General features: G+C 43.7%; 1 protein-coding gene across 3 annotated transcripts in view; it reads right to left on the bottom strand.

Moving 5' to 3' along the window:
* Positions 1-15,195, bottom strand: part of KLHL29 (kelch like family member 29) — a 1,282,993-nt gene extending 1,267,798 nt beyond the window's left edge. For 2 of the 3 annotated variants that reach the window (XM_089656087.1, XM_089656089.1), the window contains exon 1: positions 14,859-15,195. The gene's annotated coding sequence lies outside the window, so the exon portion shown is untranslated. Of the gene's footprint in view, positions 1-8,707; positions 8,964-14,858 lie in introns of those variants that run through there. The other variant, XM_089656088.1, reaches the window with a different exon arrangement.
* Positions 15,196-16,133: the final 938 nt, after the last annotated feature.

The following is a 16,133-nucleotide window of genomic DNA, read 5'->3' as shown; positions in this document are numbered from 1 at the left end:
CATTCCGGCCTGGATTGTATGCATTGACTCAGTTAGACAAGAAGGCTGACAGAAGCTTTTACAGTGCTGAAGTTCACAGGCTTGCTAGTGAGGGAGAAAGGATAGATTATCAGGGAGATAAGGTAAGACACTATCCTTGTACGTTTAACTCGTTCTCCCTGGCAGCAGAGTTTGTCCTGTCACCTCTCTTGGTTTTCTTTTCAGCCTCCCTAATCTGTGTCCCCTAAGCACAGTCTGTTTAATTTCTGTTGCTTTCTTCCCTCTTCAGCATCAGTAAATATAAAAGCTATCTGCTAATCAGCCTCTAGCGACTCGGATTTTAGGCACAGTGCTGAGAATATACAGCAACCAAGCATGTGCAGAGCAGGGTGAGACGGTGTATTACTGGATTTTAAACAGTATGTGCACTTATTTTTAACACTTTACATCACTATACCTGCCAAAGGTCCCAGCCTGAAGTCATCTAGCAGGACTTAATTTTCTGACAGTTCCAATTTAATGTATTGCGCCAAATTCATGAAGCATTTGCAACATTTTTTGTTCTGACAGCAACTCGTGCCGCAAATTCAGATGGCTCTGCAATGTGTCAAATTCAATATAACATACTAACAGTTTGCATCTTACGAAAGTGATCTAGTTAAGGCCAACATTCTTATGGTGTGCAAAGAGAGAAACTGGCGCAGACAGATTCTGCGAAGGGGTCTTGCATGCATTCTTAAAATGGTGCATAATGTGCCAAATTCAAGTACAAGTTCTAGACAGATACATGAACTTGGTGTATGTTGCACCACTTTTAGAATGAATCAGAAACACTTTTGCAAAATCTGTCTGCGCCAATCTTTATGAATTCCAGGGATTGCATTTTTGTGTAATGCGTTCCAACATGTTATATTGCATCGCAATGCGTTGCAGCACATAATGTTGACATGGAAGCCAACATCTATGCAAAGGATTGAAGCCACTACACCAGGGGTGGGCAACTGTGGCCCTTCAGCTGTTGGTGAACTACAACTCCCATCATGCCTCTGCCTTTGGGAGTCATGCTGGCAATTGGCAGTTTTGCAATGCCTCATGGGACTTGTAGTTCTACAACAGCTGGAGGGCCACAGTTGCCCACCCCTGCACTAGACAGAACGGGTTAAACACAATGAATAACTATGACAGCCAAATTCTTAGTAAACTATGGGAGTTCTCACAAGGAATCTGGCTGACCTATGAAAAACTTTCCTTCAGCCCAGTGGAGATTGGAAGTTCCAATGTAAATGAATAATAAACTCATTTGTGGTTGACATCCACTGATTGGATTAAATGCTGGAGCTCAAAAAGGGTGATGTCAGATACAAATTTTGGCACATTTGTTTTTCAAATTAAAACTTGCAGCGCCTTTTCAGCTAATTAATTCTGCATCAGCTCATCATAGGTTTGAAAGGAGTTCACTCTTCTCCCACCAGGAGACATAAAGGAGAGCGATTGTTTCCAAAGAAGGCTGCTTGGAGAGTTTACTGAGAATAAAAAAAGACCCGAACTCTTCTGCTTTATTTTATGGGTATGTGACCACACAAGTGATGGCAGAAAGCACAGTACTCCTTTTTGAATTTTTGAATGTATATAGTCAATTCTTTTAACAATTTTGTGGGAAGTCTAGAGTAAAAAAAATGCTCATTTGCATGATATTTAAAAATTCTCAATCACATGATTTTTCTTTAATCATGTGATCAAACATCATCCCTGACCTCCAGGAAAACTGCTAAATACACAGATAAAATACATATCAAAACCTGTTTTCAAAGGATTTATAGATCTTTCCAACCAGTTCTGAGATTTACACAGCTCGGCCACACTGTACAACTTTGTCTGACAGAGCAGAAGACCTTATTTCTCTTTGCTGCAGTTATAGTGGTTGTAAACTGTTACTTATACCCAATGAACTGGTCTCAGGTGATACACAGAGATGAAACAAATCCTCCTACCTAAGTTGTACCTGTCTACCTGCAGTCTTCTCTTCTCTACAGCTGTTTAAAGTGCAGAATTTATAAAGCTTGTCTGAACTGTCTGAAAAGAGAGGGTGGGGAATTACAATCTGCAGAGTTCAGTTAGGAGAGCTCTGAGATCTTATTGGAGGGAAAGGACACACCCCCTCCACACAGCACACAGGAAGAGAGCTGAGGCTGTCAGTAACAGGCTGTATACTGGAGCTCCCTCTCCTGTCACCTTTTTTCTCTTGGTGTCAGGAACACTTATCAGAAGTGACTCATGCTGATAGCAGAGGAACAAGGCAACAGCAGACAGAAAAGACACTTAGTGCTCTGAATTGAGACAACTACACACTTAAAAGGGATATGCTCAGAGGGGTTCTAACCACATCCAATCTACATGACATAACATTGCTTCCTATGGTGCCTGTTCACATATGTCTGGTACACTGGCAGTGTGGATTCAGTGCAGATTGAAAAAGAGTCATGTCCAATTCTGAGCCAAGTGGTCCAGTTCAGGTGTGGATTAGAGGCTATTGACTTCTATGGAAACCGTTTCTAAACTGTACGTCATCAGTTGTGAACAGGATAAAATCCTGACCTGAACCTGATTATAACCTGTCCTGAATCGTTGAACAACAACTGTGTCCATTAACTATGACATCTGAGCTTCAATCTGCACCGCACATGTGTGAATCAGCTCTAAAAGTGAAGGCCAAACAGTACCCAGACAGAACAAATGTCTCCCTATGGTATGATATACACAAGTAGTATGTAGTATCAATTAATTGCACAAATGTTCAAACAGAAGTGTTTAAAATTGTCTGGTGGCCACTAAGGAATGTAAGAACATGGTAGACACAATGTAGACTGTCTACAGAACTTGACCATTTTCTTGGGACATGGCTAATACAAAGGTTGTGTGTGTAATAAATGCTGTTTCATGTTGAATATCTTACTGCTGTGCCTTGTGATATCATATTTTACAGATAAACCAGAAGTTACTGTAAACAAATGTCAACCACTTCCAAAGACCCATGGTCCACAAATACACCTCCTGAGAGATCTTCATCAATGCCATCGAGCCAATAAAGGTAACCTATTGCCAAAATAACATACCCTAACTGTTCATACTAAGCAATTGCCCAATGATCTTTGCTAACAAGCAGGATCAACCAATCTAAAATCTCAGCTTCTTGCTCAAAAGAGATCATGTGACCAACTGCCAAAGAACTGACATTCAGCAGTAACTTGAAACAGCGGTGTCTCTGGCCAACACAAACTTGTCAATGCTTCCACTACCATTCATGTGTTCCAGACTATAGGTCTAGCTTGAGAGATCATATAACATATATTAACAAACCAATTTCCTTAGGAAAACGTTATTAAACTGACATCACATAGATTACATAATCCAATTGCAAATATTTTCATTTTATTTCATTCTGAAAAATGCCTTTGAGCACCCTGGGGGCCCAAGGGTCTAGGACTGCAAACTATGACCAATATGCTAATATATGCTTTCCATGTTGGTCAAAAGCTTTCACCTATACCTGTATCCTATGACACACAGCATCTCAGTCATCTACAAGATGGGTGGGTCAGAGCAATCTTTTGTGGATTAGCATCTTGCAGACACATTAGGGTTGATTTGGTAAAACTGAAAAGTGCAAAATCTGGTGCAGCTGTGCATGGTAGCCAATCAGCTTCTACCTTCAGCTTTTTCAATCAAGAATTGACAGAAAAACCTGGAAGCTGATTGGTTTCTATGCAGAGCTACATCAGTAAATCAACCACATTACAGTATGTGCAAGAATCTTTTAAAACAACAAAAAGTATATGCAGCCAGGGAGTGGTTCATGCTGTTAGGTGAATACACCCGTTTGACCATTTATTTCAACTGACAAGTTCTCTTTAATGAGCTAAATTGATGCTGTACAGTAGGACAGGTCATACCAAGTTTGATAGAGGCAACCGCCCGACCCACATCTTGTGTAAATTGGGACCTATATCCAAGAGGACCCTTGGAATCTGCAAAAATGGTCTGTCCACCCTCGCTTTTGAGCATTAGACTCATTCGTTATCACAGACTAAGGCTTTCCAACACAGGTATTTGAAAACCATTAATTGAGCCACCCCACATGGACGATGGATGTTTTTCTGCATATCCTAATCTATTAACTACCTTTTGGATTTCACCTTTTATCTGTTTCGACCAATCAGCACAAAGGAACATAACGGCTAATCAATTGCAATGGGTAATTTCAGGCTGCACAATATTACTCTGCCTTATGTAATAAACGTGTCTGTTCTGCAGGCAAAGCTTCCAGACAGGCTTGCTGGAGTTAAAAAGAAAGATCATTCTCGATTACACTGGAACACTGTATGTCCTGTGTGGCTTCGCTGTGTGTTTTTCCATTCGAATATACTTTTAACCCTCCAGCATTTCCAGTTTTTAGATACCAACATAAAATAGAATGCTGTATGAAACAACAGTGTATTGGTGAACCCATAAATGAGAAATACAAACACTGATACCATGAACAGATGGATATAATGACTAATGACCATCAGAAGGTTTATAGTCTATCTATGGAAGTGTGCTGAGAAAAAAAGGCATACTGAAGCTAAGCCATCTTGAAGTCTAAAGAAAAAAGGAGGAGCAGAGACTGCTCGCTGTGATATGATTCATAAATACAGTACAGAAGGGCAGTGTCTAGCCGCCAAGTGCAATATGTCGCTATATATCAACCCAGAGCATCTTAGAAAACAGTACGTAGCTGCTCTAGAAGAAATGCACATTCCAGCACAACTTGACAGAGCTTGTAGTTCTCCAATACCTATAGGAACTTAGTTTGTATAATTCTGCATTAGCTGAAAGTGAGAAAAGTGCACAAAGTGGTCTAAACTAAAATATGTGCCTCTCTATACAAGCCTTTCTCAACTGGGGTTCTATAGAAAGCTGGGGTTCCTCTAAAGGTTGCTAGGGTTTCTTTGAGATATGAGCAGTTCCATTCTTCACAATGACCACCAAAGTAAGAAGCATCCTTCCCACTGGCCACCAATGTAAGGGACACTTTTCATACCTGACCATTATACTAGAAAGCATTCTTACAAATGACCACCAAGGTAAGGAGCATTCTTCCCACTGGCCACCAATGTAAGGAGCTATCTTCCCACTGACCACCAGTGTAAGGGACATTCTTCCCACTGGCCAACAATGTAAGGAACATTCTTCCCACTGAATACCAATGAAGGGGCATTCTTCTCACTGGCCACCAATGTAAGAGACAGTTTTCCTGCCTGACCATCATACTAAAAACTCTTCCCACTGACCACCAATGTAAGGAGCATTCTTCCCACTGGCCACCAATGTAGGGAACATTCTTCCCACTGACCACCAGTGTAAGGGGCATTCTTCCCACTGGCCACCAATGTAAGGAACATTCTTCCCACTGATTACCAATGAAGGGGCATTCTTCTCACGGGCCAACAATGTAAGAGACAGTTTTTCTGCCTGACCACCATACTAAGAACTCTTCCCACTGACCACCAATGTAAGGAGCATTCTTCCCACTGGCCACCAATGTAGGGAACATTCTTCCCACTGACCACCAGTGTAAGGGGCATTCTTCCCACTGGCCACCAGTGTAAGGGGCATTCTTCCCACTGGCCACCAATGTAAGGAACATTCTTCCCACTGATTACCAATGAAGGGGCATTCTTCTCACTGGCCACCAATGTAAGAGACAGTTTTCCTGCCTGACCACCATACTAAGAACTCTTCCCATTGACCACCAATGTAAGGAGCATTCTTCCCAATGGCCACCAATTTAAGGGAAATTTTTCCTACGGACTACCATAGTAAGACGCATTCTTCCAAATGACCACCAATGTAAGAAGCATTCTTCCCACTAGCCACCAATGTAAGGAAACTTTTTGCCACTGACCACCAATGTAAGGAGTATTATTCCTACTAACCCCTAATGTAAGAGGCATTCTTCCCAATGGCAACCAATGTAAGGGGTATTTTTCCTACTGACTACCATAGTAAAAAGCATTCTTCCCACTGACCACCAATGTAAGGAGCATTTTTCCCACTGACCACCAATGTAAGGAGTATTCTTACCACTGATCACCAATGTAAGGAGCATTCTTCCCACTGATCACCAATGTAAGGAGCATTCTTACCACTGATCACCAATGTAAGGAGCATTCTTCCCACTGGCCCCCTAATATACTGAAAGTAAGTATCCTAATAATTGGTAGGAGTTCCTTGAGACTTAAAAAAATTATTTAAAGTGTTAAAAAGTTTGAGAATGACTGTGCTAAACAATTCAGACTGGCATAAGGAGTTCAAAGCAGGTAGCTGGTAGTATACCTGTATATTCGTATTATAACTTTCTTTCTTTACTGTTTCTTTCTTTTTTTCCATAAATGGAAAAACATATATAATATGCAAAAGTTAAGCATAACCAACCAACACAAAGACAAAATGTTACAAACATGTCCTCCACATGCAACATTCGATATAAAACCTATAACCAGTGCGTGATTATAAGCTGCCTGCACATTTTTAATCTCCCAGACTTCCAAGAACAGTCAATGTACAAACTGCAGCTTTTAGCTCCCAAATCAGGACTTCCCGTGCCTCTGTTCCCCATTACAGTGCTTGTACCAGAGAAGGTAGGATGCCAAAGCACCAATTTTGAGCCTGGAAGTTGATATTTGTATAACATACTCCCTGGGAAGCTCAGGGCCAGCCAGAGTAATCGAGAAGATATAAACTGCAGGCACAGGTATCTTCAGATCCCTACTTATAAACCCTTTGTATCATCCTGAATTGTTTAAGAAGACCACAGATTTACTTTAAATTTAGGAATACCAGTAGAATAAATAACAACAGTAAAAATCAAAAGAAAAAAAAACAAGAAGAACAGTAATAATAATATTTGTAGAAGAATCTAAAAATATTGACCTTTTCTTGGCACAGCAGAATTAGAAACAAACACAAACATGCATTTTAAAACAGGACAATCCCACAGTAATACAAGATAATAAGACTCGGTACACTGCAAACCAGCAATATACATGTGCGCACACCAGCTAAGTAAAACAAAATACATGTAGATATTCAACACTGTTGATCATAAGTATTACATTGCAGATCAGAAAATCAGCATCAATGAACTTTGTGAAGACACTAATACTTTACATCAGTTTCCAGATAAACAAGCACAGCAGTACCTGGCAGGATCATAAAGCAGGACTTTCACAGCAAAGCTCCATTTGCTGAAACGTGGACTGTACAAAGATTGTAAGCTCGAAAGAGTAGGGCCCTCTTACCCCTCGTACATTGTTTGTTGTTGTTGTACTGTTTCATGTATTGTCCCCCCCTCTATTGTACAGCGGTGAGCAAACCCTTTGGCACTATATAAACTCATAGTAATGATAATAATAATAACAATATATATATATATATATATATATATATATATATATATATATATAAAATTAAATTTTTAATTTTTGTAAATATTTGTTTATATTTATATCAAATTATAATAAATAAATATAATTTAGAATTATATATATATATATATATATATATATATGGGGCATTCAAAAGGTTCATTAGAAATAATAATAAATAGAATTTAATATCTCTTTATAGCAGAGAAAACTTAGACCTGTGTGTTGTAACATATATTACCTATGTGTTGTAACATGAATGCATGTATTACGTAAGTGTTTTGAGAAAATTAACTAAACAGCTGTCTAAAAAGCGCTGTGGAAACCTCCATCGGAGAGTCCTCTTCCATCACGACGATGCCTCTGCCCATCCCTCTCGTCAATCAAGTGTATCATTGCAAGAATTTCAGTGGGACACCATTAGACATCCACCTTACAGTAATGATTTATCACCTTCTGACTTTTTCTTATTTCCTAACTTGAAAAAAAAATGTGAAAACTACCCATTGGGATACCATCAATGATAAAGAAGGCTGCTTTGACATGGCTAAATTCTCAGAACCCTCAGTTCTCCTGGAATGGTATAAATGGCTGGCATTATGTTCTTACAGAAATGTCTTGATGCGGATGGAGCTTACATAAAAAAAAAAAAATAAAGGTTATTCCTAATAATGTGTGCTTTTGACTTAATTGTTCCATGAACTTTTTGAAAAAAAAAAAATTAAAATATATATATATATATATATATATATATATATATATATATATAAACATTTTAATTTGGCTCTTCAATTATATATATATATATATATATATATATATAAATAAACATTTTAATTTGGCTCTTTAATTTTATATATATATATACATTTTAATTTGGCTCTTTAATTTTATATATATATATATACATTTTATTTTGGCTCTTTAATTTTATATATATATACATTTTAATTTGGCTCTTCGATATATAGTCATTCCATAGGTGATTGGTAACAGGTATTGTACCTAACAATCAGAATATGGGATTTTCAGGCAAAGCCTGTTAGGATTAAAGTAAAAACTTCCAAGGACAATTGTTGAACCCTGGAAACCAGGCGCACTTGGCGACGCTGGAACAAGAAATCGTTTAGTAAGCAGCAATAGGTGACAATCAAGGTGGAAATAGAACTCGGTAGGGAGCCTTGTAAATGTTTAGCTGTGAAAATCCTGCTGCCCGCTCTACGTAAACACCTGGCCATCCCGTACCCCCTCTGTGCAATCACCTGCAGGGCGTAGGAGCCAAGCGTCGTCGCCAAACGCCTCTGTGACTTGCTCCGCACAGCTTCCCTTTCAGCAGGAGGGTACAGGCAGTCGATCCAAGATAACACATATTAGCAGAGCTGCTGTGTAATATAGCGTGCCAGGCCACACCATCTGAGCGCCCCCCTCCTCCCAGAGCTCCCCCATGTGTGTCTCTATGCACAATGCTCCCCAGAGGGCACAGGGCAAGCTAAGGCTGCGCAGTCACTAACCACCATGCTCTCCAGTGACACATTCCATGTGGGAGCAGACACGCCAGCACATCTGGGCACAACACGGGGCTCTTATGAATGAGACGGAGGGGTGGGCTTCAGCAGACGAATAAAAACACAGGATCACGTTACTGTAAGCTCGCCAAGCCCTCTCAATGCCTCTGAGATATTAATGTCATATTATATATAAGGCTTAACCATTGCACTTCCAAAGCAGACAACCTCAAAATAGCACACATGGGACCTATTCTCCCCGGACCAGTTGCAGAATACATAGCTATAATATATGCATGCCAACTCTTCAAAGGTAAGCTGTACGCGTACAACATGAGTGATGCCCAAGCGGTGCATGAGAGCCATGAGAACCCTTTTTTGAAAAATTACAGACAGATCAATGTTTTATCAGATATCACCAAATAATACGGGACTGCCTGAAGCCACCAGAATGTTACTAACACTGACATTACATAGTAGAGAGAGAAATATGTAACCAATGTGCATGCCAGGAGCATGGTATGGGAGGTTGGCATTGCACCGTAGACATACAGAGAACTCTTCAACATCAGAAAGGTGCTCACCACACATCAGGCTCCATTCACAAAGCTAACACACCCAGAAGAACATGCTAATTATCAAGAAAGTCATACAACATGTAACCATTGTGCATCCCAGGAGTATGGTATGGGGGGTTGGCATTGCACCGTAGATTTACAGGGAACCTCACCATCAGAAAGGTGCTCACCGCACATCATGTTCCAATTCACAAAGCTAACACACCCAGAAAAAGATGCTGATTATCAAGAAAGTCATACAACATGTAACCATTGTGCATCCCAGGAGCATTGCATGGGAAGTTGCCATCACTCTGCAGACATACAGAGAACTCTTCACTATCTGAAAGGTGCTCACCGCACATCAGACTCCATTTACAAAGCTAACGCAACTGGATAAAGATAATAATTACAAAAAAGTGACAGTTATTTTTAATCTAATGAGATCTGAAAATAGCAGTCACATAGCTGACACTACAGATACTTTGTGAATTGAGCCAAATGCCAAAACCATGCCAGACTGACCGATGGATAGAACACAATGATCCAATGTTGAACTAAATATCCAATTTGAACAATCATGCTTAAAAACCGTGACAGTGTTACAGCCGGATGGCACGGCACTGAAGAGTGTGGAGCAACTGTCCAACCATGTCAATGAGGACTTTGCCAATGTGATGGGTTGGTGACACCTCTTGTGTGGTATTGGTTGCCAATCACTTTGTAGGGTTGCATGGGCTGTAGCTGGGGTACTCTTAGTAGCTGTCAGGGTGAGTGTACATGGGCGTCTGATGGTGAGCTTGGGGTGCATTCAGGAGTGAACTGATACCAAACTGACCCAAAGTGGTGTGAGGTGGCCATGTGCAGAGCAACCCTGGAGGCAGGCAGTAGGTGTGCGGACTCCCTGATGCCGGCTCTGCTAGCTCCATTCCTCTAGGTGTATGAGCATCCCTATAGGTGTATGAGCATCCTTCTAGGTATATGAGTATCCCTCTAAGTGCATTAGCATCCCTATAGGTGTATGAGCATCCTTCTAGGTATATGAGCATCCCTCTAAGTGCATTAGCATCCCTATTGGTGTATGAGCATCCTTCTAGGTTTATGAGCATCCCTCTAAGTGCATTAGCATCCCTATAGGTGTATGAGCATCCCTCTAAGTGCATCTGCATCCCTCTCTCCTCTCCTCTAGGTGTATGAGCATCCATCTAGGTGCATAAGCTTCTCTCCGGGGGTATCAACAACCCTCTAGGTGAATGAGCATCCCACTCTCCTCTCTTCTGGGTGTATGAGCATCCCTCTAGGTGTATGAGCATCTCTCCACGGGTATCAACATCCCTCCAAGTGTATGAGCATCCCTCTCTCCTCTCCTCTATGTGTATCCCTCTCTCCTTTCCTCTCTTCTAGGTGTATGAGCATCCCTCTAGGTGTATGAGCATCTCTCCAGGGGTATCAACATCCCTCCAGGTGTATGAGCATCCCTCTCTCCTCTCCTCTATGTGTATCCCTCTCTCCTTTCCTCTCTTATATGTGTATTATGAGCATCCCTCACCCCTCTCTGCTCTCCTCTAGGTGTATATGAGCATCCCTCACCCCTCTCTGCTCTCCTCTAGGTGTATTATGAGCATCCCTCACCCTCTATGCTCTCCTCTAGGTGTATTATGAGCATCCCTCACCCCTCTGCTCTCCTTTAGGTGTATTATGAGTATCCCTCTCTCCTTTCCTCTCTTCTAGTTGTATTATGAGTATTCCTCACCCCTCCTTGCTCTCCTCTAGGTGTGTTATGAGCATCCCTCATCCAGGGGTGGACTGACCATTTGGAAACTTGGGCACTGCCCGAGGTCAGCAGGGGTCCCCATGAGATGCCCCTGGTACCTTTTTCATAGGCTTTTTTGAGTTTGGGCAAGGCACAGGGGCCCCATGATCCCCTATTACCCGGGGGCCCCATGCGTTGTCAGTCCGCCCCTGCCCTCATCCCTCTCCTCTCCTGTAGGTGTACTATGAGTATCCCTCTTTTCTAGGTGTATTATGAGCCTCCCTCACCCCTCCTCTAGGGGTTTGAGCATCCCTCACCCCTCTCCTCTAAGGTGTATTATGAGCATCTCTCACCCCTCTCCTCTCCTCTAGGTGTATTATGAGCATCCCTCACCCCTCTCTCCTCTCCTCTAGGTGTATTATGAGCATCCCTCACCCCTCTCTCCTCTCCTCTAGGTGTATTATGAGTATTTCTCACGCCTTTCTCCTCTCCTCTAGGTGTATTATGAGTGTCTCTCATCCCTCACCCCTCTCTCCTCTCCTCTAGGTGTATTAAGAGTATCCCTCACCCCTCTCTCCTCTAGGTGTATTAGGAGTATCCCTCATTCCTCTTTCCTCTCCTCTAGGTGTATTATGAGTGTCTCTCATCCCTCACCCCTCTCTCCTCTAGGTGTATTATGAGTATCCCTCATCCTCCTCTCCTCTATGTGTATTATGATTATTCTTCACCCCTCTACTCTCCTCTAGGTGTACTATGAACATCCCTCACCCCTCTCTCCTCTCCTCTAGGTGTATTATGAGTATCTCTCATCCCTCTCTCTTCTCCTCTAGGTGAATTATGAGTATCTCTAAACCCTCACCCCTCTCTCCTCTCCTCTAGGTGTATTATGAGTATCCCTCATCCCTCTCTCCTCTCCTCTAGGTGTATTAAGAGTATTTGTCATCCCTCACCCCTCTCTCCTCTCCTCTAGGTGTATTATGAGTATCCCTCACCCCTTTCTCCTCTCCTCTAGGTGTATTATGAGTATCTATCATCCCTAACCCCTTTCTCCTCTGATGTAGGTGTATTATGAGTATCTCTCATCCCTCACCCCTCTCTCCTCTCCTCTAGGTGTATTATGAGCATCCCTCACCCCTCTCTCCTCTCCTCTAGGTGTATTATGAGTATTTCTCACGCCTTTCTCCTCTCCTCTAGGTGTATTATGAGTGTCTCTCATCCCTCACCCCTCTCTCCTCTCCTCTAGGTGTATTAAGAGTATCCCTCACCCCTCTCTCCTCTCCTCTAGGTGTATTATGAGTGTCTCTCATCCCTCACCCCTCTCTCCTCTCCTCTAGGTGTATTAAGAGTATCCCTCACCCCTCTCTCCTCTAGGTGTATTAGGAGTATCCCTCATTCCTCTTTCCTCTCCTCTAGGTGTATTATGAGTGTCTCTCATCCCTCACCCCTCTCTCCTCTAGGTGTATTATGAGTATCCCTCATCCTCCTCTCCTCTATGTGTATTATGATTATTCTTCACCCCTCTACTCTCCTCTAGGTGTACTATGAACATCCCTCACCCCTCTCTCCTCTCCTCTAGGTGTATTATGAGTATCTCTCATCCCTCTCTCTTCTCCTCTAGGTGAATTATGAGTATCTCTAAACCCTCACCCCTCTCTCCTCTCCTCTAGGTGTATTATGAGTATCCCTCATCCCTCTCTCCTCTCCTCTAGGTGTATTAAGAGTATTTGTCATCCCTCACCCCTCTCTCCTCTCCTCTAGGTGTATTATGAGTATCCCTCACCCCTTTCTCCTCTCCTCTAGGTGTATTATGAGTATCTATCATCCCTAACCCCTTTCTCCTCTGATGTAGGTGTATTATGAGTATCTCTCATCCCTCACCCCTCTCTCCTCTCCTCTAGGTGTATTATGAGTATCTCTCATCCCTCACCCCTCTCTCCTCTCCTCTAGGTATATTATGAGTATCTCTCATCCCTCTCTCTTCTCCTCTAGGTGTATTATGAGTATCCCTCACCCCTCTCTCCTCTCCTCTAGGTGTAATATGAGTATCTCTCATCCCTCACCCCTCTCTCCTCTCCTCTAGGTGTATTATGAGTATCTCTCATCCCTCACCCCTCTCCTCTTGGTGTATTATGAGTATCTCTCATCCCTCTCTCCTCTCCTCTAGGTGTATTATGAGTATCTCTCATCCCTCACCCCTCTCCTCTAGGTGTATTATGAGTATCTCTCATCCCTCACCCCTCTCTTCTAGGTGTATTATGAGTGTCACTCATCCCTCACCCCTCTCTTCTAGGTGTATTATGAGTGTCACTCATCCCTCACCCCTCTCTCCTCTCCTCTAGGTGTATTATAAGTATCTCTCATCCCTCACACCTCTCTTCTCTCCTCTAGGTGTATTATGAGTATCTCTCACCCCTCTCTCCTCCCCTCTGGGTGTATTATGAGTATCCCTCACCCCTCTCTCCTCTCCTCTAGGTGTATTATGAGTATCTCTCATCCCTCACCCCTCTCTCCTCTCCTCTAGGTGTATTATGAGTATCTCTCACCCCTCTCTCCTCTCCTCTAGGTGTATTATGAGTATCTCTCATCCCTCACCCCTCTCTCCTCTCCTCTAGGTGTATTATGAGTATCTCTCATCCCTCACCCCTCTCTCCTCTCCTCTAGGTGTATTATGATTATCTCTCATCCCTCACCCCTCTCCTCTCCTCTAGGTGTATTATGAGTATCTCTCACCCCTCTCTCCTCTCCTCTAGGTGTATTATGAGTATCTCTCATCCCTCTCTCCTCTCCTCTAGGTTTATTATAAGTATCCCTCACCCCTCTCTCCTCTCCTCTAGGTGTATTATGAGTATCTCTCATCCCTCTCTCCTCTCCTCTAGGTGTATTATGAGTATCTCTCACCCCTCTCTCCTCTCCTCTAGGTGTATTATGAGTATCTCTCACCCCTCTCTCCTCTCCTCTAGGTGTATTATGAGTATCTCTCATCCCACACCCCTCTCTCCTCTCCTCTAGGTGTATTATGAGTATCTCTCATCCCTTACCCCTCTCTCCTCTCCTCTAGGTGTATTATGAGTATCTCTCATTCCTCACCCCTCTCTCCTCTCCTCTAGGTGTATTATGAGTATCTCTCACCCCTCTCTCCTCTCCTCTAGGTGTATTATGAGTATCTCTCATCCCTCTCTCCTCTGCTCTAGGTGTATTATGAGTATCTCTCACCCCTCTCTCCTCTCCTCTAGGTGTATTATGAGTATCTCTCATCCCTCACCCCTCTCTCCTCTCCTCTAGGTGTATTATGAGTATCTCTCATCCCTCACCCCTCTCTCCTCTCCTCTAGGTGTATTATGAGTATCTCTCATCCCTCACCCCTCTCTCCTCTCCTCTAGGTGTATTATGAGTATCTCTCATCCCTCACCCCTCTCTCCTCTCCTCTAGGTGTATTATGAGTATCTCTCACCCCTCTCTCCTCTCCTCTAGGTGTATTATGAGTATCTCTCATCCCTCACCCCTCTCTCCTCTCCTCTAGGTGTATTATGAGTATCTCTCATCCCTCACCCCTCTCTCCTCTCCTCCCTGTGACAAGTTCTTCTCCTTCTAACCTTACCTCCCTCCAGTCTCCTGGATCCAGGCTGACGCAGGCGCACAGGCTCCTACACGGGAGGATGCAGCCCGACTTCTCCGGGGATGAGGGATGGATGCTGCCAGCCGGGTACCTGCACCGTCAGCGCCCGCCGTCCTCGTCTCCTCTCCTCTCCCCTTCCAGGGCAGAGACTGGGCAGACCGGCGATGATCCTAGTGTGTGGCCCGGGACTAGGGGCCGGCGGGCTCCGGGGGAGAGCTGTGTGTGCCCCGGGGCTCGGTGCAGCGGCGGGCTGTGTGTGTGGCTGGCTGCTGCAGGATCCGGACCATGCTCCCTTCTGGTCCCCGCTTCTCTGAGCCTGTCTACTTGCTGGATGGGGGCGGGGTCACGAGCGTCACGGCCGGGAGGGGGCTCCAATCACACGGGGGGGGGGGGGGCGAGGCGCTCAGACAGGAGAGGGGGGGAGGATGGCACCGGGCACGCCCGGGGACAGGGAGACGGAGACCGGGGACTGAGAGACAAGAGACTGGGAAGCTGTGTGCCCGGGGTGGAAGTGATCGCTATCAGCGCGATCGCCGTTATACCGGCACCAGCCGTCTGTGCAGCACCGATCACCGGGCCCGCTGTCAGCCGCCGATCTGTCTTGTTTGTGCTGCCCGGTGTCTGTCCGTTCATCTGTGTGGCTTGTCATGTGTCTGTCTACCGGGACCGTGTGCTGTGTGTCTGTCCTGGGATTGGCATCGTCCTGTATGGATCCGTTATGTGTCATGTGTGTGCCGTTATATAACCAATACATGCCATTCATGGTGCAGATACGTCTCCGACTACCAATATACACACATGTACCTCCATCTATCCATCCATCCATCCATCCATCTCTGTCTGATGTATCCACCTGTCTGCGTTCACCTCCATACACCCGACACCGCACTCTCCTTCATTCCCTCTACCAACACCTCGCATTCTTTCTCTTTCCCTCTCTCCTTTTTTTACCTTCTTCATTGTATTTCTCCCTCTCTAGTCTTTCTTTCTCTCTTTCCTTTCTTGCTCCCTTCTTTCTTTCCTTTCTCTCTCTCTTTCTTTTTCTTTCTTTCTTTCTTCTTTCTTTCCTTTCTTCTTGCTCCATTCTCTCTCTCTCTCTCTCTCTCTCTCTCTCTCTCTCTCTCTCTCTCTTCCATTCTCCCCCTCTCTCTCATTCTAACCCTCTCATTCTCTCTCTCTTACCCATTCTTTCTATCTCTCTTATTCATTTGTTTTCTCTCCGTTTCTTTCTCACTCTTTCTCCATTATTAGGTACAA

Source organism: Staurois parvus, unplaced genomic scaffold (assembly GCF_062004578.1).
Source record: "Staurois parvus isolate SC_StPar_1 unplaced genomic scaffold, SC_StPar_1.0 ptg000886l, whole genome shotgun sequence".
NCBI classification, from domain to species: domain Eukaryota; kingdom Metazoa; phylum Chordata; class Amphibia; order Anura; family Ranidae; genus Staurois; species Staurois parvus.
The sequence above is the reverse complement of the archived record's forward strand: the minus strand, read 5'-3'. Positions and strand labels throughout refer to the sequence as shown.